Source organism: Chiloscyllium punctatum, chromosome 17 (genome assembly GCF_047496795.1).
Source record: "Chiloscyllium punctatum isolate Juve2018m chromosome 17, sChiPun1.3, whole genome shotgun sequence".
In the NCBI taxonomy this organism is placed as follows: Eukaryota; Metazoa; Chordata; class Chondrichthyes; order Orectolobiformes; family Hemiscylliidae; genus Chiloscyllium; species Chiloscyllium punctatum.
The window spans coordinates 62,369,762-62,396,851 of record NC_092755.1 but is presented as its reverse complement, the minus strand read 5'-3'; the positions used below and the strand labels follow the sequence as shown (position 1 = coordinate 62,396,851).

Genomic DNA, 27,090 nt, shown 5'->3' with positions numbered 1-27,090 from the left:
TTTTAATGTACCTGTAGACACTTTTACAATCTACTTATGTTCTTTGCTAGATTGTATTTCTACTCTGTTCATTTCCTCATTAGATTCTAGGTCCTTCGAAAAAATTCTTAAACTTCACAATCCTAATGTTTACCACTATTTTTGACCACTAAAGTTGGCCATCACATGTTTTTGCTTACTCTTATTTGATCTTAACTTTTTGATCTATCAAGTGTTCTATTATTGACCCAAGGAGGCCACTTCAAACAGTACAAATTCATCTAGGGCAAGAGTGCTGGTACAAGGGAAATTCTTGTTCAGTGGATTAAGACCATTTGCAAAAATCTCAGTTTAGATCTTTTAATCTTCCTATCATCTGCAGAAAATCTCCAATTGGATTCTAGGATTTTTTTTAAAAATTATATTTTTTTTAAAACCTATTCAGCAAAATGTCTTGACATTGCTCATTTTAAACAAATCAGGAGAATAACTACTCCACAGAACTTAACTACCATGCAGGGTCATGCCAGAAAACTAGCAATCAACTTGTGACTAAGGTTTTCACTAATGCTATTGAGCAGACATGGAAGTTTCAGTACACTTTGTTTCTTTCCCCAGGAATAGGACATTGGTTAGGCCACTGTTGGGATATTGCATGCAATTCTGGTCTCCTTCCTATCAGAAAGATGTTGTGAAACTTGAATGGGTTCAGAAAAGATTTACAAGGATGTTGCCAGGATTGGAGGATTTGAGCTCTAGGGAGAGGCTGAACAGGCTGGGGCTGTTTTCCCTGGAGCGGAGGCCGAGGGGTGACCTTATAGAGGTTTACAAAATTATGAGGGGCATGGATAGGATAAATAGACAAAGTCTTTTCCCTGGGGAAGGGGAGTCCAGAACTAGAGGGCAGAGGTTTGGGGGAGTGGGGGGGAGCAGGGACAGAGATAGATGAGACTTAAGGGGCAACCTTTTCACAGGAGTGTGGTACATGTATGGAATGAGCTGTTAGAAGTAGTGGAGCTGGTACAACTGCAACATTTAAAAGCCATTTGGATGGATATATGAACAGGAAGGATTTGGAGTGATATGGGCTGGGTGCTGGCAGGTGGGACTAGATTAGGTTGGGACATCTGGTCAGCATGGTTGGGTTGGACTGAAGGGTCTGTTTCCATGCTGTACATCTCTAGACTATGAAGTAAAGCCACCAACTGCTGTCAATTTGCAGGTTTCAGAAGGCAGTAGCACACATTCTTAGTTTTAGCATGATATAAAAGAGTCACTGTTATCCAGCAATTCTGGTCTCCTTCAGACCCTTTGATCTAACTCGTCCAAGCCGACCAGATATCCTCAATTAATCTAGTCCCATTTGCCAGCATTTGGCCAATGTTCTTCCAAATTGCACCAGACAGCAAAATTCCCTCTTGCAGTTCATTCCATACATACATAACTCTGTGGGAAAATGTTGCCTCTTGGGGCCCCTTTAAATCTTTCACCTCTCATCTTAAACCTATGCCATCTAGCTTTGGACTCCCCTTCCCTAGGGAAGAGACCTTGGCTATTCACCCTAGTGTTACCCCTCACGATTTTATAAACCTCTATAAAAAGGTCATCCCCAGCCTCCAACACTCCATGGAAAATAGCCCCAGCCTATTCAGCCTCTCCCAACAGTTCTAACGCTCAAGCCTGGCAATATCCTTGTAAAGCTTTTCTGCATCCTTTCAGGTTTCACATCCTTCCTATAGCAGGGAAACCAGAATTCAACACAGCATTCCGAAAGTGGCTTGTACAGCCCATGACATCCCAACTCAGATCCTCCGTGCAATGACTAATAAAGGCAAACATACCAAATGCGACTCCACTTTCAAGGAACTATGAACCTGCATTCCAAAATCTTTGTTCAGCAACACTGCCCAGGACCTTACTATTAAGGAATATATGTCCTGCCCAGGATTGCCTTACCAAAATGCAACACCTCACTTTTATCTAAAGTAAACTCCATCTGCTACACCTCAACCCATCTGATCAAGGTCCCATTGTACTCTTCATTATCCACTACACCACCTATTTTGATGTCATCTGTAAACTTACAAATCATTCCTCTATGTTAACATCCAATACCAATGAGAATTAATATTGTTAAACTGTCTCTTATAACCCTAGCCTTTCATTCAATAGTGTAACGTATAGATGAACCGTGAAATTTTAGCATGTTAAGATGGAGAGATTTTAGTTTGTAATAAAATCTTACATTCCATTTACTTTCTACAGCTGCATATTAATAGTGGTTCTTGTATACAGGTCCCTCACATAGCAGCTTTTCCCAGACAGTTGATACTTAAGTGATTCTACTTTGCTGATGTTCATTCTGAAGTGGCCAACTTCACAATGTTCCAATGTATATTTAACTTACATGTTCTTGACCCTGACTTGGATTTGTTTATAATCCCTTTGTAGGCATTTTTGCCCTTCTTGCAGTGTATTTTGCACCTAATTTAACACCATGGTGCGGAGGACCCACTGGGGCACTGAATAGATTTGAGACAACAGATTTTTAAAAGTGACGGGTTCAAGGGTTAGGAGAGCAGGCAGCAAATGGGAGTTGGGCCAAGAAGAGATCAGTCACCATCTTTGAGTAAAGGAGCAGAATTGAGGGGCTGAATTACCTACAACTGTTTCTCATTCTTATGTCATTATTTTCAATCCACCTCAATTTTCTGTTAACCTCTCAGGTGATCGCTAACTGAAAATTTAGATATCCTTCAGTCAACCCATTCTCCCAACCTGTCTGCTTGCTGCATCCTCAAGATGACTCCAATTAATCATGGTAATTTCCAAGTGCCCTGCTAACAGGTTTTAACATTCGACTCTAGCATTTATCAATTGTTTTTTCACCTCTCTTTTCTTAACGGTGGTTTCATGTCCACATTGTCATCCTGGGACTGTTATAAAATTTAGATTCTACAAGATCAAAAAAAAAACAATGATCTGCCATCTTTGCAGCTACTTGTTACGAAATTCAAGAAAGTGGCTTACCTAGATAATGTGACAAATTTGAAGTCCTCTAACTTCTCTAATACTACTAATTTTCTATGACTGACGATATCTCAAGTTCTTCAATTATACTGGATAATTGGTCTGGCATAATTTCAGAAGGCAGAGGGTTCGTCTCTCTATGATGGAGAGACACACAAAATATCATGACCATTATTTCATGCCGACCCTTTTCTTACACGCCACTCTAACCTCTCTTGCCTCCAAGGAATCCACGATTTGTTTCTCCAATCTATTCCCTTTTAGATGCCTTTGATGCTCCAACAATCAGCCTTAAGCTTCATTAGCTTTCAAATTCTCTCGGTAAATTTCCTGGTACTTGCAGTCATAGAGACAGATGTATAAGCATGGAAACTGACCCTTTGGTCCAACGAATCCATCCCAACTAGATATCCTAGACTAATGTAGCCCCATTTGCCAGCACTTGGCCCATATCCCTATTAACCCTTCGCATTCATATATCCATCCATGTGCCTTTTAAAATGTTGTAATTGTACCAGCCTCCACCACTTTGGGTAGCTCTATACATGCACCACCCTCAGCATGGAAAAAATATCCCTTCAGGTCCCTTTTCAATCTTTCTCCCCCTAAACCCTCCAGTTCTGGACACCTCCAAAATCTAGAAAAAAAAAGGACATAGGATAAATAGACAATCTATACAACTCATGATTTTCTAAATCTCTAAGGTGACCCCTTAGCCTCCGACACTCGAGGGAAAAGAGCTCAAGCCTATTCAATGTCTCCCTGTAGGTCAAATCCTCCAATCCTGGCAACATCCTTGTAAATCATTTCTGAACCCTTTCAGGCTTCACAACATCTTCCCAATCAGAAGATCAGAATTACACACAATGTTCTAGAACTGGCCTAACCAATGTCCTGTATACCCGCAACATGGCCTCCCAACTCCTGTACTCAATACTCCGACCAATGAAGGAAAGTATACCAAACGCCTTCTTCACTGTACTATCTACCAACAACTCTACTTTCAAGGAACAATGAATCTACAGTTCAAGGTCTCTGTTCAGAAACACTCCCCAGGGACCTTAAATATAGAAGACCTGTTCTGACTGGTCTTTCCAAAATGCAGCGCCTCACATTTATCTAAATAAGACTCTATTTACCACTCCTCTGCTCACTGGCCCATCTGATCAAGATCCCGTTGTACTGATGTAACCTGCTTCACTGACCACCTCCAATTTTTCTTTGCCAAATTCCATAACCTTCTCAATCCTCAATTTGATTACTTTTTAGCTATATTAAGCATCTTCCTGTAATCAAATCTTGAGCACAGATGAAATCATTTTTTCCCAATGGTCTATTATTCAAATAGAAGAAGTATCCATTGTGATGATAACATTTATTAAATCAATTTGCCATTTCATCACACTATGATAATCTACTTTTTCAATCTACCTTAGCCAAATTGCCCCTCATACCTTGTTTCCTCCATTCAGACCCAAATTCAGAAGTTTTGAACTTTCGGAAATAATTCTCAAACTCAATACGAAGTTTATATTATAGTCACAATTTCCTGAAGGCACCATTATCAAGTTATTAACTTATTCTTGTTTGCACTGACTGGTTTCCACACTATATTCATCTGCAAATTAACTTTCACATATTCTACAATATCATCTTTGGCACAATTACTTCAAATTGGCTTTACCCAGTCCATAAGATAGGACAAATCAAATGATTACTGCATAAACTTATAAATGCCTCTAATTTCTTAATCTTTAGTTCTTTCTACTCAAATAGCTTTTAATGGGGTTATAAACTACTTCCACTTGTGTTTTCTGTCACTTGTTTTTTGTTTAAAATCCACTTGACCGATTTCTCAGATTGCGTTTCCAAGATACCATTCCATCCTGAGTTCACCTCACCTTTTACCATTTGCCTCCCTACTAAAGATCAAATATCCTGGACTTTCATTTCCATCTTGGTGATCATGTAACAAATCAGTAATGTCTACCAGTTCGTACCTACTATGATAGTAATTCATCTCTTTCGTTGAGAATGTTTTACATGTACAGGCAGTGGGTTTAGTTTCATTTAATTTTTTCCCCCCCCATCACTTTGAAAGCCTTTGAAACTGAAAGACAATGTGGTAGAAAGAATAGATCACGTATTAGAATAATGGACAGAGGTAGTACTAGAATAGGCAATAGTTAAGATATTAGGTGGGTTCAGCACAAAAGGACAAGTAATCAAAATGAGATTTACTGAACATATTTGTGAACACAATGCAGTGAAAAAATTGAAGTACAGACGTGGGTATTGTGCCAACAACAGTAACCTCGCTCAAAGGGAGAACTGTGTATTAAATATGAAGAGAGTGGTATTCAGGAACAATAAATTGCTGATTGACCAAATATGAAGAATGAGTAGTTATTTTTGGCACACAAAATGGTCAAACTAAACTGTGGCTTGTACATAAATCTACACTGAATCTTTTAAATGTAAGTAGAACCAGGAATAATGTAAATTTGAAACAATTAACTGATATTAACCTTGATAGGTCTGCTTCTCAGCTTTATGTCCTGACATGAAAGTTCACTGGTACATACAAGCCTCAACCTGCTTATCAGTAAAGGATAAATTTAATTACTAGTGCATTCTAGACTGATAAGATTTTTGTTGGCACCACATGATAGGGCAGCATAAACAATGTGGATGAGTTGAATATTTCCTATTGATTTGCTTTTTAAAAAATGTTCCTACTAAATGGCTTCTCTTTGGTTGGAGTAGATAGATTGCTTTTTTAAGCAAAAAGCAATAGCCAAATATATTTAAGTGGAATAAAATAGAGCAGAATGTGCATAACTATTTTAGGGCAGCGCAAGTTTTATTAGCACACATTCAACACACTAAAGGACCATAGTGTAGCCAGTGGGAAGTTCTAGGTTCAATTTCTGGTCTTGCAAACTGCAATAATTAAGAGTCCTGGATGTAGGTTTGCTTGCTGAGCTGGAAGGTTCATGTTCAGATGTTTCGTCACTGTACGAGGTAACATCTTCAGTGAGCCTCTGGATGAAGCATTGCTGATATAAACATATAAATAGAAAGCAGGAATCAGCAGCAATGCTTCATCCAGAGGTCCACTGAAGATGTTACCTAGTACAGTGATGAAACATCTGATCATGAACCTTCCAGCTCGGCAAGCAAATTTACAATCAGAACCTAATCTGAGATACAAATCTTGTCAAAACTCGCTAATTAGGCTTTTATCTCAAACTAGCATCACCCATCAATCCTTGGCTAGCAAGTGTAATACTACATCTCAAGCAAGATTTTGATCTTGCTGAGAGAATGAAAATAAAACTATGTAAAAATTCTGCTTTGACCTCCAACTTATTTTAATACACATGCGCAACAGGAATTTTAAAAAGTTTCCAGTCAGCAGCATTCTTCTCTCAAAATAAGATGGTCAAATTTCAACTCTACCAGTGTATTCGTTGCAATTTGCTTGGGCAATTATTGTATTTAAATAAATGTTTCCACCATATACTACATGAATACTGATGCTGCTGCCTGGATGGAATTTCCCATTGGCCCCAAGGAGCCATACGTCCTGTGGGAGCCTGTGCCCTACAACCTGAGCAGTCTCTGGAGTTTTAGTTTTGCCCCTTCTAGGGACATGAAAGAGTGGGCCCTGTACCAACTGCTGCTGCACACCATCCACCGCCCAGACACACCTTAGCATGCCCATTTGGCACCAGGTGGTGGGGATCAAGAGGAGGGCTCTCTACACAGGAGTCCTCTCCTTTTCACTTGGGGATCTGAGGTGGAGGGTGCTGCACACAGCAGTCCCCTGTAACCACAGATTGCAGTGGTTCACGGACTCCCAGTCCAACTAAATTTCCTGTGGTACTGTGGAGTCAGTGGACCATGTATATATTGGGGGTGGGCATTTGCATTCCCCTTTTGATTTTCTTAAAAACATTCTTCTCTTTTTGGTTGCACTTCAGACCAATGTTCCTAATCTTTGGGCACCTGGTGCAGGTGAGGGTAGGTCATAGGACCTCCTCTTGGGTCTACTTCTGGGTCTGGTCAAACTGGCCATAAACAGGTCCAGGCAACAGGACGTGGAGGGGGTTGTTCGGGCCGATTGCCTACCCCTCGTCCATGGTTACGTCAGAGCCCGGGTATACCTGGAGAAGGAGCACGCAATGTCGACCAACATGTGAGATTGTCAGGGAAAGGTGGGCACTGCAGGGAGTGTATTATTTCCCCCTCCAAATCTATTTTGATGTAATCCCTGCCCTCCCCTTCATTATTTGATCATGAGAAGGGCACTGCTGATCTCTGGCCATATGGGTGCTTCCTTTCTTCCTGGTGGTGGAATATAAATAAAGATTTACAGACTTATTTTATCACTGTGTCCAAACATCTGCGTGCACACACAACATGGGTGCTGGGGAACAATAAGTACTACTGCTGGTACTGTGGAGTAAAAGAGAAATCTAAAAAAATAGTGTCAGAGGTTATGTTCACTCAGAGCTGCCTCTGAGGGAGCTGGAAAAAACAAAAGCACTGATGCTGCTCGCCCATGGAAAGTTGCAGCATTAATGGAAGATGGTGGCCTAGTGGACTTGGGCAGCCACTGAACTCAAACTGGTATCACCCAGAGTCTTAAGTTAAGGCACTAAGGACATCAGTTCAAATCTCAACTGCAGCTATTGGAATGTAAATTCTGAAACTGAAAACTAGCATTAGTAATGATGCGAAAGTACCAACTGTCATTACAAATAAAAGGAAAAAAATCTGGTTCTTGAACATGCTTTAGGGAAGGGAATTTGCTATTCTCACTTGATCTGGCCTCCATGCTACTATGGACCTACAGCAATGTAGTTGACCCTTAATGGGCAGCACAGTGGCTCAGTGGTTAGCACTGCTGCCTCACAATGCCAGGGACCCAGGTTCAATTCCTGCCTTGGGTGACTGACTGTATGGAGTTTGCACATTCTTCCTGTGTCAGCATGGATTTCGTCCCACAATCACAAAGATGTGCAAGTTAGGTGAACTGGTCATGCTAATCTGCTCAGAGTGAGGGGTGAATATAGGGAATGGGTCTGGGTGGGTTACTCTTCAGAGGGTAGGTTGGGCCAAAGGGCCTGTTTCCATACTGTCGGGAATCTAATCTAAAATCGAAAGGCCCACTGAAATGGTCGAGTGACTAACTCAGATAAAAAGCGGTTACAATGAGCAACAAGCACTAGCCTTTATCAACACACTCCCTTCATGAAAAAGAAAAGCCCCATACCAAAAACTGAAAAATAATCCCACTGACATACTTTCTATTCTATTCTTAAATTAAGTTCAACTTTGTCTAAAAAGTAAAACTTTTAGCTTTACCTGAAGCTAATCATCTTTGCTAGATGGGAGGTTGAATTAGGTTTGTGTTTTTTTAAAAAAAGAACCAATTTTAAAACATTTGTGAAAATCTTGCTTGGGTCATTTCCAATGATTGCATCATTGTTACCATCAGCTTTAATACACAAATATATACTGGTTAGAAGACAAGTAGATGCCTGAACAAATAACTATATCTAGTTTTAAAACAAGAAATATACAAAAAAGTTCTACAATAGTCTGTTTTTTGTTGTGTACTTTAAATATGGTTTGAATATTTAGTACTGCAGTCTCAATTAGCTAGAATTTGTCTCCAATTGGTAGCATCTAATCAGTATGGGAATTAATTTGAAACCAAGGTTTGTATGATTTTCTTCTGTAAAGAAATGCCTGTGGGCATAAAATAATCACATCAACTGTGCAAAAATTGCACATAAAATTGGCCAGTACACTTCCAAATATTAGGGCTGAAACATTGGGGTCTAAGATGCAGACATTAAAGATCAACTTCAACAATGTGATGTCAAATTTTTTGAACTCATAAGGTTGCTCAACTTTCATTACCAGAAAAATACTCTTAAGCAGTCAAACATACCTTCAAAAATAATTCACTGAAGCGACTTGTTCCCTATCAGGACTTTATTGTGTATTTCTTGGATAGTTGCTGTTCTTGGATCTCGTAGTTCACACAATGGTACCTGAATTAATTTAAAAATGAATAAATTAATCTTAAAACTGTCTGTAGCTTCTGACATCCCTTTATATGCTTACATTTAATAATTGGAGAAGCAATGACTATAGACTGACTACAGACTACATAGAGATATCTAAACAATTTTAGTACATTACACACATAATTCCAATTCCAAGTGATAGGAAAGGAAGGTATGCAGAAACTCCGATTAAAACACTTTCAAAAATGTAAAATGGACAGAATGAAACACAACCAGTTCTTCCACATGCTAGTGGTATGGAATTTTCCCTCCTCCAATTACTTTTGGGCATTTTGCTAAACACTCCCCAATCTAAACAAAATCAGGCCCATTCTAGTCATGACCGAGTCTGGAATGCAGGCTTACTTGCTGTTAAAAATAAATGAATACAAAAGTACATGTTTTTATTAATTAGCCCAGTATTAAAACAATAAAAAAGGGGGTTCTGTGGATTCAGAGCATAGTTAACATTGTTTAAAATGTCAGAGGGAGAAAAGAACCTCAGTGGTGCTGTGGACTTTTGCTTGTGAAAACTTCTAACCATAAATAATTTTCAGAAGTTATCTGAAAATTAAATTCATAGCAACATTAAAGGAGGTTTAAGAATGTGCAAGAAATGTCAGTCTTGAGACAACACACAACCCACAATAATAAACAAAATTTGAGAAACTTGCTCATCTCAAAACAACACAGCTTATGGTTCTAGTTCATAGAGTCAGTTGTGACAACACACTTGTGTGCAATATTTTTAGACAACATGGTAAGCAATTTTAATGAGAGATTAAGCTGTCAGCTTTATTCAAAATACACTTGCAAAACTTGACTGACACAGGTCAAGTTATAACGATTTGTTAAATCTATTCTAGCAAATTGAGGCTCTCAATTGGCTTATTCTTAGAAAGCCAAGACAATGGCTTTCATTCACAATTCCTAATTCCCATCCCCAGTACAATTTGGATTTGAATTGAGTTTAGGAATGTGGATGGGGTGGAGGAAGTCTTCTGTGTTTGCATCAATTTAGTAAAGTAAAATAATCAGATTATGAGATTTTTAAAAAACTGAATACTGTGAAACAAGTTACAGGGTTTCAAAACATCAAATTCATTATCAGTTTCAGATTCCCTTTCCTAAAGCTCGAGTTAGAAAATTTGCAGTTATACAGCAACTTTTGCAACAACACACTTTGACCCACAAAATTGGCAACAAAACACCTTTCAAATATAGTCAATGCTGCTTTGTAGTATATTGGTCAGCAATTTTTTACATGACACAACCTAAATAGCAAAATTGACAAATTGAAAATCTACTTTGGTGACAATTCAAGGATTAAATGTTGACTAAAGAAGTGTAAAGAATTCTTCAAAAAAAAAAAGGAATGCCGTAAGATCTTGTACGTTTAACCGGAGGGCATACAAGATTTACAACTGTCATGCAACTGCACTCAGTACTACTTTGTGCTATATTTTTATCGTTAAAACTAGATTACGTACACAAATTAGCTAAAATTGGTTTAAACACTGCTAAAACGGTTACTAGTACTTAAACTTTTCAATTTCCACTTATTTTGGTCTAGGATTCTGACAAGTGCAAGACAAAAAGCTTCAACATCCATACCTACTCTTTTATCCAAGTTTTAAGTTCTGCATACCAGTTAGTTTTTATTTAAAATTGGCTTGCAGGAGGCAAGTCAAGAGTAAGACAAATAGTTGTTCTTCAGATTGGGAGAAACATATGGTGGCGTCCTTCATGTTTGGTATCAGGACCATTAGCTTACCTTGCATTCATTGACCTAGACTTGGATAGAGGGGACCAGACAATTTCAAAGCTGTGTAATACTTGGGAATGTAACAAACACATTATAAGTATAGTAGGAGACTTGATAATATGGAGAAAAGAAATAGCCCACCTCCATTTTAAAAAGGAGACACCACTTTTTTTTTTAAAAACTCTGCCACTTGTCCACAATAGGAAGCACTGTCTTAGCAACCGCTTAGTCAAGCTTCCTCAAAGGCTTAATGTTTCAATAAGATTACACATCATGCTTCTAAGTTAGTGATTTAAATCTAACACCTTCATCCCAGAAATTAAACTTGCAAATCTTTTCTCCACTAACTCAAGTGAAAATACATCCATGCTTAAGTAGGAGACCAAAACTGCAAGTGATACTCCAGACACTACCTCAAGTTCTTCTACAGACTTCCCTACTTTTAGCTATCTTCTAAATCAACCTGTTCAGAGATATTATGACACTTCTGGAACAGGTGGAATTTGACTTCACTTCAGAGGTAGGGACAATATCACTGGGTTACAGATTGAGCTTCAAAACGCATAGGAGAACAATCAGAAAGCTGATCCTGTAGAACTTCAACTTTGGCACTTATACAAATGACAACACTCTGGAATTCTGTTTTTCCAGCTCAACATCCTCAAAACTTCCCTCAAATTTATCGCTCTAATAACTCCTCAAAGATTCAGCTATTAATATAAAACCCCAACAGCAACATATAATTATATTATTAAACAGCTGTTGTGACACAGCTTACTGACTTAAATAGCAGTGGTTATATACATTTGCATTTTAAACACCAATTCTACAATTTCATGACATGCAAGAAGAAACTCCAGTACAATTATATTTTACAAGTTGGATCAAGCTTCAGTTGAAACTGCTATAACAGGCCAAACAGTAACCATGTTGTCAAATTCCATTTATTTCTAAATACTTGCTTACCCTCAGATCAAGATGTTTACTACAACCAAAATGATGTTTAACATGAACACATGAAAATATTTATGTTGTGTACTGTTGTTTTAAATAGTTATTGAACACAGCAATGACTGCCATTCTGAAATGCAACCCCACCACTTATTCCAGTGTAATAATGGTCATTAATGGAGTACTTCCTACAAATTTGATTTCTATCAATACCTTGCATGTGTAACATGGGTATTTGTGAAGCACCATCATCTATTTGCCACCTATCAACAAGTGATTAAGATTAAACTTTGCTCAATTAGGCCACTCAGTTCAAACAAAGTATGCTAACCCTTCCCCAAATAAGGTTCTCCCCACTTAAACTTTTGCCTTGCCGCCAAGATCTATTTCTCTTTCCCTCCTGTATTCATCAAACCTCCTGCTTAATATATTCATGCTAACTGTATCAATTATGCCTTTTAACAGCACACACTCACCGCACTGAGAGAATTCATTGCAAGTTTTTTCCCAAATTCAGTTCTGCAAAAACACAAGTAACTATAACACAACTTTTACGTAGCTGAAAATAGACTGCATTACATAGGCTGTATGCATGTCTATTCACAATGTGGTATTTCACTGCAGGTTAATGAAAATGCAAGAGTTTTCTAGTGGCTACTGCATAAACACATTCAAGCATATTTTAGCTTGGTTTGGGAAGATGAAACAGAAACACATGAAAGCACAATCACTAAGGCATGAATGCCATATAAACAGACTTCAGCACTTTAATACAAAGTGAGCCAGTTTCTGTGTCAAGTCTAGAAGCACTAGTGTTTCATTTGCAAATGCAATAGGAGCACATTAATCAAGATGTAGTATCAAAGTGCCATTGGCCAAAAAGAGATTTAAGCTCTTACTACATCCCTCAACAAATCTTTGAAGCCATCAAGGATGAACAGGAATAAACAAATTAAACCCCAAACAAAAACTTCCCATGCAAGTAAACTCAAAATTTCAACAGGAACTAACCACAAATTATACAAATAAGTGTTATGACCACAGCTGATGGCAACACTGGACAAGTCAGATGCGAGAATGACACTTGGCATAATAGATTATGTATTTAAATTTTTGTAATTTGTTAAAGTGATGGCTAGCTACTGAAAGTCACAGAATGCAAATATTCTTTACCAAACAAAAACATGCATTACAAAGTTAAAAAAACACTAGGATTACAAATATCTCAAGCAAAGAGCTTCAACCTGTTTTCCAACACTATGCAATTCTGCTTTTTAAGTCATTAACTAAAATGGATACTTTCCAGATTCTTCCCTTTTCTCATGCTTTCTTTAGAGTCCGTTGATATGAACCTTTCAATTATGATGGCCTGAAGTTTATTAGTTCTAAAAACTTGAAGACTTCTACACAAGCTCTCTTGGCTTGAAAACAATCTGGGGGGGGGGGGGGGGGGGGCGGGAAGAAATCACTTGTGCTGAGGTGACCACCCCTGTGAAATAAGAAAAACTCTTCTTTTAGGAAAAAGAAAAAAAAAAACTTTTCTTTGGAACTGAACTATGCTCTTGTTTAACCTGGGCTGTAAAACATTATTCTTCTGCTCTGAAGTCAAAATAAAAACTAACAGCTTTGATGTACTTAGCATGCCTGTCATAAGCTCAAAAGCATAAACAGCTTATCCATTAACACCAGTGGGTTGTGCAAGACAATTGGCTGAAGTCTACACCATCTAGCAATGACTTATTTAGGTCACTGTTCTAGAATTAGTTTGACTTTTCAACAAAACGGTCAAAAGGACTAATCCAAATCCCTCTGCCTCTATTTCATAATCCAATGCCCAAAAATGAAAATTCCACATGTCATACAACTCATTTCCCTCAAAAAAAAATTAGGATTTTTGTTTTTGATCAAGAAAGTTCAACACTTCTTTAGTACTACTTATATTTCCATCAAATACTGATTTTCATAACATATCCTACACAAACTCCTTTTGATCAAAGTATTTGGTTTCCAAAATAAAGTTTTAAATTCTCACCTAAAACTCAAGAGTTGCAATTTAAGTAAATAAGTCTCTTCAGAACTGTATTTATAAATAAAGTTTTGTATAATCAAGACTAAGCTGGCTGTCCTTCCCTACAGTCATTACTTCACCCTTGAAAAGTATTCAATTTCCTAGAAAAAAATAACTAACCGGCTGTTTGATTCCCACTTTGTCCCCTGTGAAATGGCTACAGTAACAGTTTTGACAGCTTGGTATTGCTAGAACAGGTGTAGTTGCCCATCATTGTTTTCAAGTTGTCAAAGATACTAAATATTGTTTTGTCTTTTTTGCTTTTCTTCACTACGTCAAGGAGTCACAATAACGAAGAAACTCTGAATAAATCCCTGATAAAATACACTTGCGCCAATGCAGAATTGCACATTTTGTTTGAGGCATGCTAAAATTTAAAACAGCACTTATTTTGACTTGAATGCATTTCTTTATCTTGTCCCATAGCATGGTACAAGTCACTTTTTGCTTTAACAAATTCAAACAGATTTGACCAAATTTGCCTTTTGAATATTCCATTCCAAATAGCATAACCTAACATTGATAAAATCCATCCATTGTTACAGAACTGATGTTTCTTTGACTGTATCAGTCAATGAAACTTGCCAGTACCTTTCCAATAAGAATTTGAGAGACAAATCACATTTGCCCAATTCTTTCAATATAAATCACTCAATCATAGAATAGGATATGCATCTGTCATCATCATAAAGTCAGAGGGTTAAAGAAAACTTGATTGTGGGGGAAAACTGACCCTCAATTTTCCATTTCAGTCTGTTTCTCTGGAAACAAATCAAAATCCCTTGAACCTACATGAAAATAGTAGAATGCAGGCTTAAACAATACCACCACAATCTAGAAACTAGGAGACAGCAAATATTGACGATAATATTGGTTGAGCTACATCAAGAGGAGTAGGAGGATTCTACAAACATTTGCATTTTTGCTGCAATATCATGCATTGTTGTCAGTTGAGAATCAAGCTAAATTCCAGATGAGAAACTGAAAGTCTGAGGGAAGAGAAAGCTTGGAGGAATTTTACGACCGAGGGATAAAACAAATCTTTATACAATGGACACCTGAACCATTCACAAGATGTTTTGTTTCTAGCACCCATTAAGGAATAAATTTTGAAATTATAATCAACTGTGATTTGTCTGTTAATTCATGCTCAACTTAGGTTGATTGAGGATTTCAGAGAATATTAGTAGTTACCAACATTTATTGCTTTCTTTTATGCTTTACAAAAAAATTTCCTCATGACTTCACCATGTAAACAACTGGGAATTTGAATTTTTATTTCAAAAAAGTTAGTCTCAAGAGATCATAACAGGGTTGACAAGGTCATTAAATAAAAATCAAACTAAACAACAAAATTTATTGCTGTCGTATAGAATTGGAAAATACATTCATGTAGAAGAAAGTGAAGACTGCAGATTCTGGAGATCACAGTCAAGAGTATAGCGCTGGAAAAGCACAGCATGTCAGACAGCATCTGTGGAGCAGGATAATCAACATTTTGGGCATAAGCCCTCAGGAATGAGGCTTGAAGGCCAGGTGGCTGAGAGATAAATGGGAGGGAAGTGGGGCTACAGGGAAGGTAGCTGAGAATGCAATCCTTGTATAGAGAGGAGGAGAACTTCTTCTTCAAGGTTGGCATCCTTGGAAGAGGCTTCACAGTAAGGTTAAAACCCAAGGATGCCTACCTTGAAGTTCTCCTCCTCTCTATACAAGGATTGCATTCTCAGCTACCTTCCCCCTAGCTCCACCTCCCTCCCATTTATCTCTCAGCCACCTGGCCCGCAAGCCTCATTCCTGATAAAGGGCATATGCGTAAAACATCGACTCTCCTAGTCCTTGGATGTTGCCTGACCTACTGTGCTTTTCCATGTCCCACTTTAAGCAAACGTTTATCAGGCAATATCTGCAGTGCTGCATCTAATTCTAATCAACATTTTGTTTTGAAAAAAGGTCATAAATTAGTGCAAAAATATAACCAGAACATTGGGCGGCATGGTGACACAGTGGTTAGCACTGCTGCCTCTCAGCGCTAGAGACCGGAGTTCAATTCCCGCCTCAGGCGACTGTGTGGAGTTTGCACATTCTCCCAGTGTCTGTGTGGGTTTCCTCCAGCTTTCTCCCACAATCCAAAAATGTGCAGGTTAGGTGAATTGGCTGTGCTAAATTGCCCGTAGTGTTAGGTGAAGAGGTAAATGTAGGGGAATGCGTCTGGGTGAGTTGTGCTTCAGCGGGTCGGTGTGGACTTGGTGGGCCGAAGGGCCTGTTTCCACACTGCAAGTAATCTAATCTACTCAGAATTACTGAAGAGTGTCGCAGTGCAGCCATTCTATTCATTACACCTAAACTGGCTTTAGGTGTAATGGGATTGATGTGAGGTATATACAAGTCCAAAATGTTGAAGTAGCACTTGTGGGGTGGTGGTCATGTCTCTGTCTCTGAGCCAGGAGGCCCATTCCATTCCCATCTCCCAACTCTAAATTCTCTCAGGAAATGAACTTTAGACTTCTTATCACTTGATTGTAAAAAATCTCAACTCATTCATTGCCCCTTTGCCATTCATCTTAAATTGCTTTGCCATAGTTCTTGACCATACCATTTCACTGTACACTGTCTAAGCAGGCCATGATTTTGAAAAATTTCTATTACATCTTGTCAAACTTCTCTTCAGGGATCCAACCTATTCACATAACTAAAGTTTCTCATGCATGGAACAATTTCTAAATTTTATTGCATTATCCTTCAAAAACCTCGATCATTCATAAAGTACAGTGCCCAGAATTTGACAATACTCCAGTTGAGACAAACTGATATTGCATCTGTATATAAAAAAATGTTCCTTGCTTTTGTACTGTCTACCATCTCCACATTTAAAATGAGGTTCTGTAGACTCAAGTCTAGGTCATGACTGTACCAAAAAAAGCATTAGTTTCCATACCAATCCCACAGAGCTCCACTATATATCTTCCTCCAATCCAGGAATAACCTTAGTCTCTAACAGTCATTAGACATGGTTCCACGATCCTTTAAATTTCACACAGCTCAGCTTATTAAACGGTTGGTAAGATTATATGATGCATAATTTAATACCTATAGGTCTGCTCCATGTTTTTAAATCAACCGAATCAGAAATATTTTTATGTGACAGGTGAGACTTGAAAATGGGCCTCCTGGCTCAGAGACAGAGACATGGCCACCACTCCACAAGAACCACTTCAACATTTTGGACTTGTATATACATCACATCAATCCCATTACTCTCAACCATTTATTTCCTCACCAAAAGGTTCCATCAATCCGATTTGCTGTCAAGAACTTTATATTGGCTTTCCTTAAATGACATTGCTCCAAGTGACTCAATTTTGGCTGGGATTCCATTACCTAAATGGATAGTGCGCTCCAACTTCCCTTAACATCCTTGGACACAACCAATCTATTGTTGGAATATAGCACTTTTTAGCCCATCTTCTATTTCAAATACCTCTTCTTTCCCCGCCTTTAACAACAGTCTAGCTTGATAAGTGGAAGTGCAAGGGTTCATTCATTACCTCTCCCTCCATGTGCACATCTCCTTTCAGGTTCCAGTTCAGCTCCACATATACACTTACTGATTGATTTACTCGTAATATGCACCTAAAAGGAAAATCCAAGAGTTTCCTAGTTTGCTCTCTGATTCCCTCATCTTTATGGTTCTCTTTTACTTTCCTTAAGTTTAATATTCAGCCCAATTCTCACGTGTTAGTCATCTCACTTCCATCGTAAGCATCTTTTTTCTACTACTTCTTCCTCAACCTCTCATCATTCATATTATCCAGTCAGTTTTGGCTTTCTTACCCCACCTTTCCCTCTCAATGTACCTTGACTGCGCCTGAACCATTTCTTTTCTTTAAAAGTCCATTCTTATTTTACAGGATATTTTCAACACAAATGTAGGAGCATACATATCAAGAGGGCACACTATGCCTTACTCACCTCTTAAAAAATGTATAACTTGTTTTAAAAACCTCTTGAATGAAGAGAATATTTCCTCATGGGGAATAGTGCAACTAGAAGCCATCAATTCAACAGTTTCAAAAATCAAACAGGAAATTCTGAAGAAACCTTGATCCAAAAGGTGGTGAGAATGTGGAACTCGCTACCACCCAGCATGGTTGAAGAAAATAACACCGATGCATTTAAAAGGAGGCTAGATAAGCATATCAAGCGAGAAGTGACCAGACAGGATTATACTCATGATATGTTAGACAAGGAAAGGCAGGAGGCAGCTTGAATGGAGCAACAGGTTCAGCATGGACTGGCTGAGCAGAATAGCCTGATTCTGTACTGTCTAAGCTAAACAACTCTCTACAAAACACCATCCTAAAAGAACTCACATGAAGCTGAAAAACGTTGAGCAGCAAGAAAGCCAACATCTTTGTATCTTGGCAAAAAAGGGTTATTCTATTATGTTCTTTTTTAAAATTCAGTTTTGGTGTATCTTCAGTTAAGTACAATGTCAATTGATTCAAGACTCTATCATTAGTTCAAACTCATGAAACAAAACCATACACAAAACCTCCTCCAATCCTGACGGGCCACTTCCCATTAGAATACAAGATCAGAAAAAAACAGATACTGTCGTATCACAAATAGTTGATCACACTGGTATTCTGAGATACTTATGAGAAGTTCATTCAATCTCACTGAACTTGACCACCTGCAATGCATATTAGCTGATACATACCCAAATTCTACCTTAGTTCCATAAGCTTTTAACAGCAATTTCAGCTTTCACTGAGAGAATAGATCCCTGGCAAAATTGGAGCTAGACCATTTGAGGGTTACACGTTATGAATCCTTATACTGGACTCCCAAAGAGGATATTTTCTCTCCATTGACCCTGTCAAATCATAGGAAGTTTCACAACAAAAAAAATCTGCATGTAGCAAAAACTGCAATGCTTTTTCCAGGACTTAAAAATCAGAAGCATGAAAAAAGAGCAAAAATTGAAGACCTTAGAAGCTTCAATTTCAAGTGACTCATTCATTGTTGCAAAATATTTTTAATATTTAACCAAACAGACAGTGCAAACATAAGGAAATAAACTCAAACATAATTCTTGGTAAAATCAAAAGAGGTTGTATGATATTCATCTCCTTCACAATTGTTTGTCTGGCATAAGCACAACATTGGACCCTGATACACATGCCCTACTTAAACAATTAAAATATTCCCACTGCTCTTTTTTCCCAGTTTACTGTTTCCCTAGTTTTCCACTTTCATTATTTACCTCCATATTTAGGTTAGAATTCTTAGCGTGGCTTTTCAGAATTAGTTTGATTACACAAATCTGCTAAAATTTCCTTGGATGCTTGTTGAAACACATTTGTGCTTAATAAAATGCCTACAGAAATTCGTCAGGAAAGGCTAACAAAAAGGAATGCTGGAAATATTAAACGTTAAGTCATCAAGAGCTAAATAAAAGCCTGAAGTACTTACAATCACAAGTTAGTTAAATTTCTAAGCTATTAAAGTTAATATAACTGAAAGTTAGACTTTTTTTGGAAACAGTAAATCAGGGCATAGTTATCATGACTGCCTTAAACAGGACATCAAATTCAGGATATGTGAACACTGAACAAATTGGAAGGGCATCTGCTGAATAACCCCTTGGTAAAACTGAGTTCGAAACAAGACTTTTTCAGCAACTAATATTACTGCACTTTATTTCAGCAAATAAAAATAATATATTTTAATGAGAACGATTTTAGTGTGCCAACAAGACAGATTCAAATAATTTGAGTCAGCTGTACAGCCATTGCAAAAACGTGATACACAACACCCATTATATAAACAAATCGGTGCTTAATATTTTTACTCAGTATTTCATCACCAGGAAATGAAATGAATCACTAATGTAGCAGGTACAGTTACCACTGGGATTTGAGGATGGAACAATGTGTGAGTTAAGAAGAAAACATGTTTGACAGAAAAGCACAACTAGTATAGATCAACTCAATAGCTCACTATCTAATCAATGAACGTCTTCAAAAAGATTATCTTCAGAATGTGAATCACTTGCTTGTGCTAGCATGTATTATAAACATTGTAATGTAACTTTTCAAAACATTTCACTAAACTTTTGGGCTTTCAGATTCAGTTACACAAGGAAGCTGGACTTAAAAGTAATTTGTTTTCGGTGAAGCAGTGATTGCCAGTGTGCATATCATATCCATTCTTAAAAGTCTGAGAAGCAGCAAATTCCATAAACAACATGTCTTTACAGTAGATCAGTGAATAGAATACGACATGTAAACTAAATCTGGGCAACGAAGATACCATTTACTTTGATTCTTTCTCCATGCCAAAAATGCAATATAAGTGGGATCTTCCTTGTCCAGATTTAGTCTACATCATGTTGTATTCTACTCACTGATCTACTGTAAAGACATGTTATTTATGGAATTTGCTGCCTCAGATTTTTAAGAATTTGGAAATGGGTATGATATGCACACTTGCAATCACAATTGTTGTGTTAGAGTCTCATCATTCTCTCATGAAATTCTATATTTTATATAGTCATACCAGCTAGAGATGCTCATTTGAATATCCTATGAACTTTTAACCCAAGTTGCATCACTGTTCCGTAACTCCAAACCTGCTTCCAATTAAAGTATGATTAATGTTATGGTTTATTAAATGCATCTACCTTGGACTGACATTTAAACTCGATTTGTGACTAGCTTCATTTGGTGGGTGCACTAATCGTGCAACGCCGTTGCTAAATTAACCTGCGAATAATTTGTAGTGAACACTGACATTTGGCTTCTCTTCCAGTTGTACTCAGTCATCTTAGAATAGAAATGTCACAAAAGGGTGTTCATCCTCAGGTCCACACATCTCTCTGCAGAAGCATGTCAGTTCATTCAGAGTGTCTACATTTTATCAATAGGTCTGCAAATTGTGTGTCCATCTAATGTTGAGTTCTTCTGAAAGCCCTACCTGATCTGCCTACACCACAGTCACAGAGTGCGCACTCTGGACCTCTGATAACTGTGTAGATGCGCAATTCCGCATATTTTCTCCAGTTCTTTTCCTGTTTGCCTTAAATCATTGGCCTCTGGTTCTGAATCCTTCTGCCAATGAGAACACTTTCTTCCTATTTAGTGGTTTTCTCAAGTCTCGGAACACATGCAACCAAGATTGAATTTGTTACGTACATGTCATCAAACTGTTTAAAGTGTTGATTTTCATCTAATTTTCTAATCTAAAATCAAAAACAAAGGACATGCTGGAATTTTGAAGCAAACAGAAAGAGCTGGAAAAAGTCTCTGGGTCTGGAAAGGGTCGCTGGACCTGAAATGTTGACTCTGCTTTCTCTTTACAGATGCTGCCAGACCTGCTGAGTTTCTCCAACTACTTCGGTTTTTGTTCCTCTCTTAAAATGGTGGAAGTCTATGAAAGAAGATGCAAAATTGGTAAAGCTTTTTGGGAGCTAGGGTAATTTAGGACGAGGAAACGTTTGCTTCCTGGTGTCTCGTGTTGCATGAGATTACAGTACTATATGCTTACTATTAACTGAAGCTCAGTTACTTTGATTCTTTTTCCATGCCCAAAAATGCAAAGTAACTGAGCTTCAGTTAAAAGTTAGGCTACAGAACTTAGCTCAAAAACAGCAAAAAGCTAGTTACAGATGTGTTAGAAACACAAATAAGATTTACTATCGAAAATTTAATGAAAAGAACAAAATAAAACATTTAAATTAAAAGAAGCATGAGATAAATTATTGGCAAGTGGAGTACTCCTCTTTGCTCAGGGATCACTATTAAAGGCAGAGACACAAGAAACTTCAAATTGTGGCACCTTGAAGTTTTCTTTCAAGATTGAGGTTCGAGGTAGGAACTATGTCAAGAGTGTGATGCTGGAAAAGCACAGCAGATCAGGCAGCATCTGAGGAGGAGAATCAACATTTTGGGCATAAGCCCTTCGTCAGCAAGAGGCTTGTGGATTGGGATGGGGCGGCGAAAGATAAATGGGAGGTGGGTGGAAAATGCAATAGGTAGATGAAGGTGGGGGAGATGGTAATAAGTCAGAGAGGAGGATGGAGTGGATAGATGGGAAAGGTGATGGACAGGTAAGGGTGGTGCCAAATTGGAGGCTTGGGACTGGGATAATGTGGGAGGGGAAATGAGAAAATTGGTGAAATTTGCTTCTGAGGAGCAAGAGGTAGGAACTATATCAAGAGTCAAGATTAGTTTTGCTAAGTTAATGAGAAAAAAGGGGGGAGGATCAGGGGTGACACAGAAGTTAGCAGTATTGTCTGTCAGTGCCAGAAGGCTTGGCCTGATTTGAGCAGTGGTTGATATGTGTGGAGTTTGCACATTTTTCCCCATCTCTGCATGGGCTTCCTCTGGGTGTTCCAGTTTCTTCCCACAGTCCAAAGATGTGCAGGTTACATGGATTAGTCATGCTAAATTACCCATAATGTCCAGGGTTCCACAGGCTAGGTGGCTTAGCCACAGTAAATGCGGGATTACATGGATAGGGTGGTGCCTGGATCTGGAGGGCTAGTGCAGATTTGATGGACTGAATGGCCTTTTTCAACACTAAGGAATCTGTGAAAGGATATGAGGAAGGCGGAGTTGATATGATCAGATTATTTGCTTATGTGGAAGAGGAAAGGTGACAAAACCTTGAATCAAGTGGCCTATTACTGCGTTTCATTTTTTGTCGTCAAAGACTGCATTTTTGTTTAAACAAAGTGTGGAAAAGAGTAAAGCAAAAACATCACGTAATAAATAAATCTGAAATACTGATACAATACTTCAGAGTCTGACTGCACATCTGTGACCTCATAATTGCCATCAAGATCATTTGGAATTCATGGTGCAGGTTAACAGAAGCCTAATTCTACATATTGTATTTGTAATAGTCATAAATTACATGTAGCTCCCATATGCTCTCTCAACAGGATACCATTCCCCAATGAGGGCTGTATTCTCTAAAGCAGGGGTACCAAGACTGTAGGTCATTACCTGTAATGGTATTGTAGAACTCATTTAGATTTGCTCCCAATCCTTGGAAGCAGCAGTCACAACTGTGGTGAGACTACCCACTCTGGAGTCTCTGGACTGATACTGTCCAACAAGCTATGGGTAGTAAGCCCAAAGTGTGTTTAACATTAGAAAGTATATTTGGCAGGGCATCCTAAATGGAGCCAGTGTACCATCTTCACACAAGCAGAGGGTGGCAAATGTAATTCAGTCTTTAAATAACAGAAAAAAAGGTGGTTGCAGTAGCAAAGTAAATGGTAACTTTAAAGATTGTGTTCTGCATCTGTATATTGCCCAGGCTCCTTACCTGGGTTGCCAATCAAGACAGATTAGGATGGAGTGGGGAAGAGAGAGACTTAGCAGGGCAGCGATGGGAGGTAGATGGTTGAAAAGGTGATGTCAATAGATAAGATGATTGAGTGAAGAGAGTGAAATCTTTGGAATGAGATGCTGGTTGGAAGAGGGATACGTGTTTGAAAGGGCTCAGTGATGAATTAGAAATCATGTCCATATAATGGAGAGATTGGGTCCAATTCTAATGAGCGTTCAGAGTGAGAAGTCAGGAAAAGTAGTCACCAGGGAGCGTGAAGAGTTTGGCAGAGACCATGAATGCCTAAAATAACATATTTACTAAGTACTTTAAAACTGATGGCGATCAATAACAAGAACTTTAATAGTTATACCCAGAATGTTGTGGTGCTTTATCATGGTTTCTCTTCTCTATCCAGGGTTAAATTTTGAAAGTCAGTCCAGGAAAAACTCCTTGAAAGGCACTCGTGACCACAGGACTATGCCCACAAGTATGTCCAGATAGAAGTATTTTAATTGCCAGTAGGGAAGTAAAAAAAAATTTCACATCAAAATGGCAAAAATTTTAATCTTGGGTCCCTGAACGCATTTTCAATGTGGCAGTTATGATATGGATAAAATGAATTGTCTCAACTTGACATAATAAACAGTTGGCAAATGATAACTGATTCAATGCGCTCTCAAAACAGAACAAATCACTCAATTCTAGATCTCTTGCAAATTATTGCAGAAAAGAGATCTATGTCTGGGGTTCATCGCGCATCAATTGTATACACATTCTTGCATTGCATTACTCCTTAAGACAGACAGTTAATCTAATGATCTGACCTTATGATCATAAGGAATATAGGGCAACTGAACTGGAGACCTCCTGATGGACGCAGTCCGTTAAACAGTGCCATGATTCCTGAAGCACTGAGAAAATGCTGACTTGCAGTCCTCGATTTCATTTCACACAAACCCAGGCAATCCGATGTATCTGGGCGCAGATCCAAGGAGGATCCAGCCACAGATGTCTTGGATAGAGGGTAACGCAACCGCATACTGCACACCTGGCCAGCAGACAGCAACATGCAGAAGGCTGGCTGTTTCTGAGAATTTAAAACGACGCGCCTGCCAACTCCGTGCGTCAATACAGAGAGGGAGAGAGACAGTAGTGGGGGGGGGGGGGGGGGGGGGGGGGGGAAGAGAAGAAGGGAGAAAGAGAGAGGGGGGGGGGGGAGAAGAAGGGAGAGAGAAGTGGGTGGATGGCGAGGCGCACACACAAATAATACTGTATTGCAAACAACAATAAAGCTTCTGCTCGAGCACTGGGAGGAACACATGGAGTTTATAACCTTCTCCTGATATGGTGCAGGGACCCCGCCCGACTCGGGCTAATCTGCTGATTAGAAGTGAAGTGAAAGGAGGGGAGAGGGAGACACACAGACAGACAGAAGTCAGCAGTGCGTGGTCCCACAACAGAGCGAGCAAAATGGGCCGGGAAGTTTGAGAGAAGGGAAAAGTGCATCAAGCCCACCGACGACATCTCTTCACGGACACCGAGCAGGGACAGCACTCTCCGACCGTCTGCTCGGGCTGTGGGGGTGGGGTTGGCTTGGAGTGGAGTGGGGGGGGGGGGGGGGGGGGGGTAAGAGAGACATGGAGAGAGCAGGAAGCGGCTACACACACCCCGGGAGAGGAAGAGAGGACGACAGGAATAGACCGGCACCCCGACCGCCGTGAGTTACCCAACACCGTCCCCAGCCTCACGGGTCTCACTCACGAAAATAAAACACTCTCCCCCCCAGCCCCCCCCCCCCTACAACCCCGAGGGTGGGGAGAGGGGGTGTGGGGAGAGAGAGGAGGGGAGGGGGTGTGGGAGCACTCTCTCGACCCCCGGGGGGGGGGGGGGGGGGGGGGTGACACCCTCCCCCCTCTCGGCCAACAACTCTACCCCACCCCCAGCTCCCCTCCCTCAATCCCTCCCGCACTTGCCTCCTCTCCGGGACACCCGCCGCAGCTCGACTTCCTGGTGAAGGCCAAACGGCGCAAGCGGAAACGCATCGGAGCCCCCTCCGCTGCTCCTCCCAGCAGCTCGCGGTGACAGACAGACTGACAGCTGATTCCACCTCCTCGGTCTCCTCCTCGGCCGGCTGCTGTTGACACCGGGAACTCCCACCTTCTTTCCCTCACTCGCTCACAGCTCCTCTGCTTCCTCCTACACCACAACCAGTCACTCCACTCACTAAACGCTCCCGGCCGCGAGCCCAACTGACGCTTTCTCGCCACAACCAATATGGCCGCATCGACGCGCCGCCTCCTGCCAAAGAAAACCCAGGCGGGCGGCAAGAGGGCAGCCCCTGTCACAGCCTGCCCCGCCAAGGTAGTCCTCCGGATGACCTGTCCTGCTGCGCACGACTCATCAGACGTGCAGTGAACCAACTGCAATGATGTGTTTGCTCACTTGCAACCCCAGTGTCGGCAAAGATGACAGAAAAAGTACAGTAAACTTTACTGGGCTGTTGATCCGTTATTTTTATTTGAATTGAGTATAGCTGCTCCTCGGATGCTGTCTGATCTGTTGTGCTTTTCCAGTTCCACATCAATTGACTCTGGCTTCCAGCATCTGCAGTCCTTACTCTCTCTTTTGAGTCTCACACACCCTGCTACTTTTGAATCAACTCGAATATTTTTATAAGATTATTTAGGAAGTGAACCAGGACCGAATTCAAATCGTCTTGGTCTTTTAAACGTTCACATTGAATTAGAATTCCGTCAGTGTGGAAGCAGACCATTCAGCCCAACAAGTCCACGCCGAACCTCCGAAGACTAACCTACCCAGACCATTCCCCTGCGTTTACCCCTGACTAATGCACCCAACCTACACATCCCTGAACACTCAATTTAACATGACCAACATACTTCGCTCTTTGGACTGTGGTAGGAAACCCGAGCACCCGGAGGGGACCCACGCAGACACAGGGTGAATGTGGAAACTCTACACAGTCACCCGAGGTTGGGATCAAACTCAGGTCCCTGGTACTGTGAAGCAGAAGCGCTAACCACTATGCCACATGGAATAAAACTAAAGGAAGCACATTTTACAGATAACTAAATAGACACTTTAGTTTGAGATTATCGGCAAGTTTTAAAAAGCAGAATACCTCTGATACTTTCAGATGAAATATTTGCATTCATAGAATCCATTCAGTGTGGAAGCAGGCAGATCAGCTCATCAAGCCTGCTTCCACACTGTATGGATTCTATGATTGCAAACATTTCATCTAGACGTATCAGAGGTATTCTGCTTTATAAAACTTGCTGATAATCTCAAACTAAAGCGTCTATTTAGTTATATGTAAAATGTGCTTCCTTTAGTTTAAGTCCATCTGAAGAGCATCCCATCCAGATGCACCAACTCAACTCTGTACTTCCCACCGCTAATCCACCCAGCCTGCAGCTTTTTTGATATTATGGGCAATTTAGCACGACCAATCCACCTGACCTGCACACCTTTGGACTGTGGGAGCAAACCTGAGCACCCAGAAGAAACCCATGCAGATATGGGGAAGAATGTGCAAATTCCACATGGAGAGTCCCCTGAGTGGGGATTTGAACCTGAGTCTCAAAGGCAACAGTCTAACCACTGAGCCACCATGAATAACATTTCCTCATTTTATTATTTTCAGAAATATTATGTTAATTTAACATGGAAAATGTTAAACCGAACAAGGAAGGGTAAATTGCACTGGCAAATATATGCTGCATTGCAGAAGTGGTGAATTAAATAATGATTTGACACTTCATTGTATTTTCAGTACTATTATTTTAAGGTTTAACATAAAATACACCTCAGTTGGTTGATGGCTGGTTTGCAATGTAGTGATGATAATA

At 39.7% G+C, this 27,090-nt stretch overlaps 1 protein-coding gene across 4 annotated transcripts in view; it reads right to left on the bottom strand.

Moving 5' to 3' along the window:
* Nucleotides 1–25,517, bottom strand: part of taok3a (TAO kinase 3a) — a 108,708-nt gene extending 83,191 nt beyond the window's left edge. For 2 of the 4 annotated variants that reach the window (XM_072587298.1, XM_072587296.1), the window contains exons 1-2: nucleotides 25,192–25,517; nucleotides 8,975–9,077 (exon numbers count right to left, since the gene is read on the bottom strand). The gene's annotated coding sequence lies outside the window, so the exon portion shown is untranslated. Of the gene's footprint in view, nucleotides 1–8,974; nucleotides 9,078–24,042; nucleotides 24,062–25,191 lie in introns of those variants that run through there. The other 2 variants (XM_072587300.1, XM_072587297.1) reach the window with 2 other exon arrangements.
* Between the last annotated feature and the right edge of the window lie 1,573 nt (nucleotides 25,518–27,090).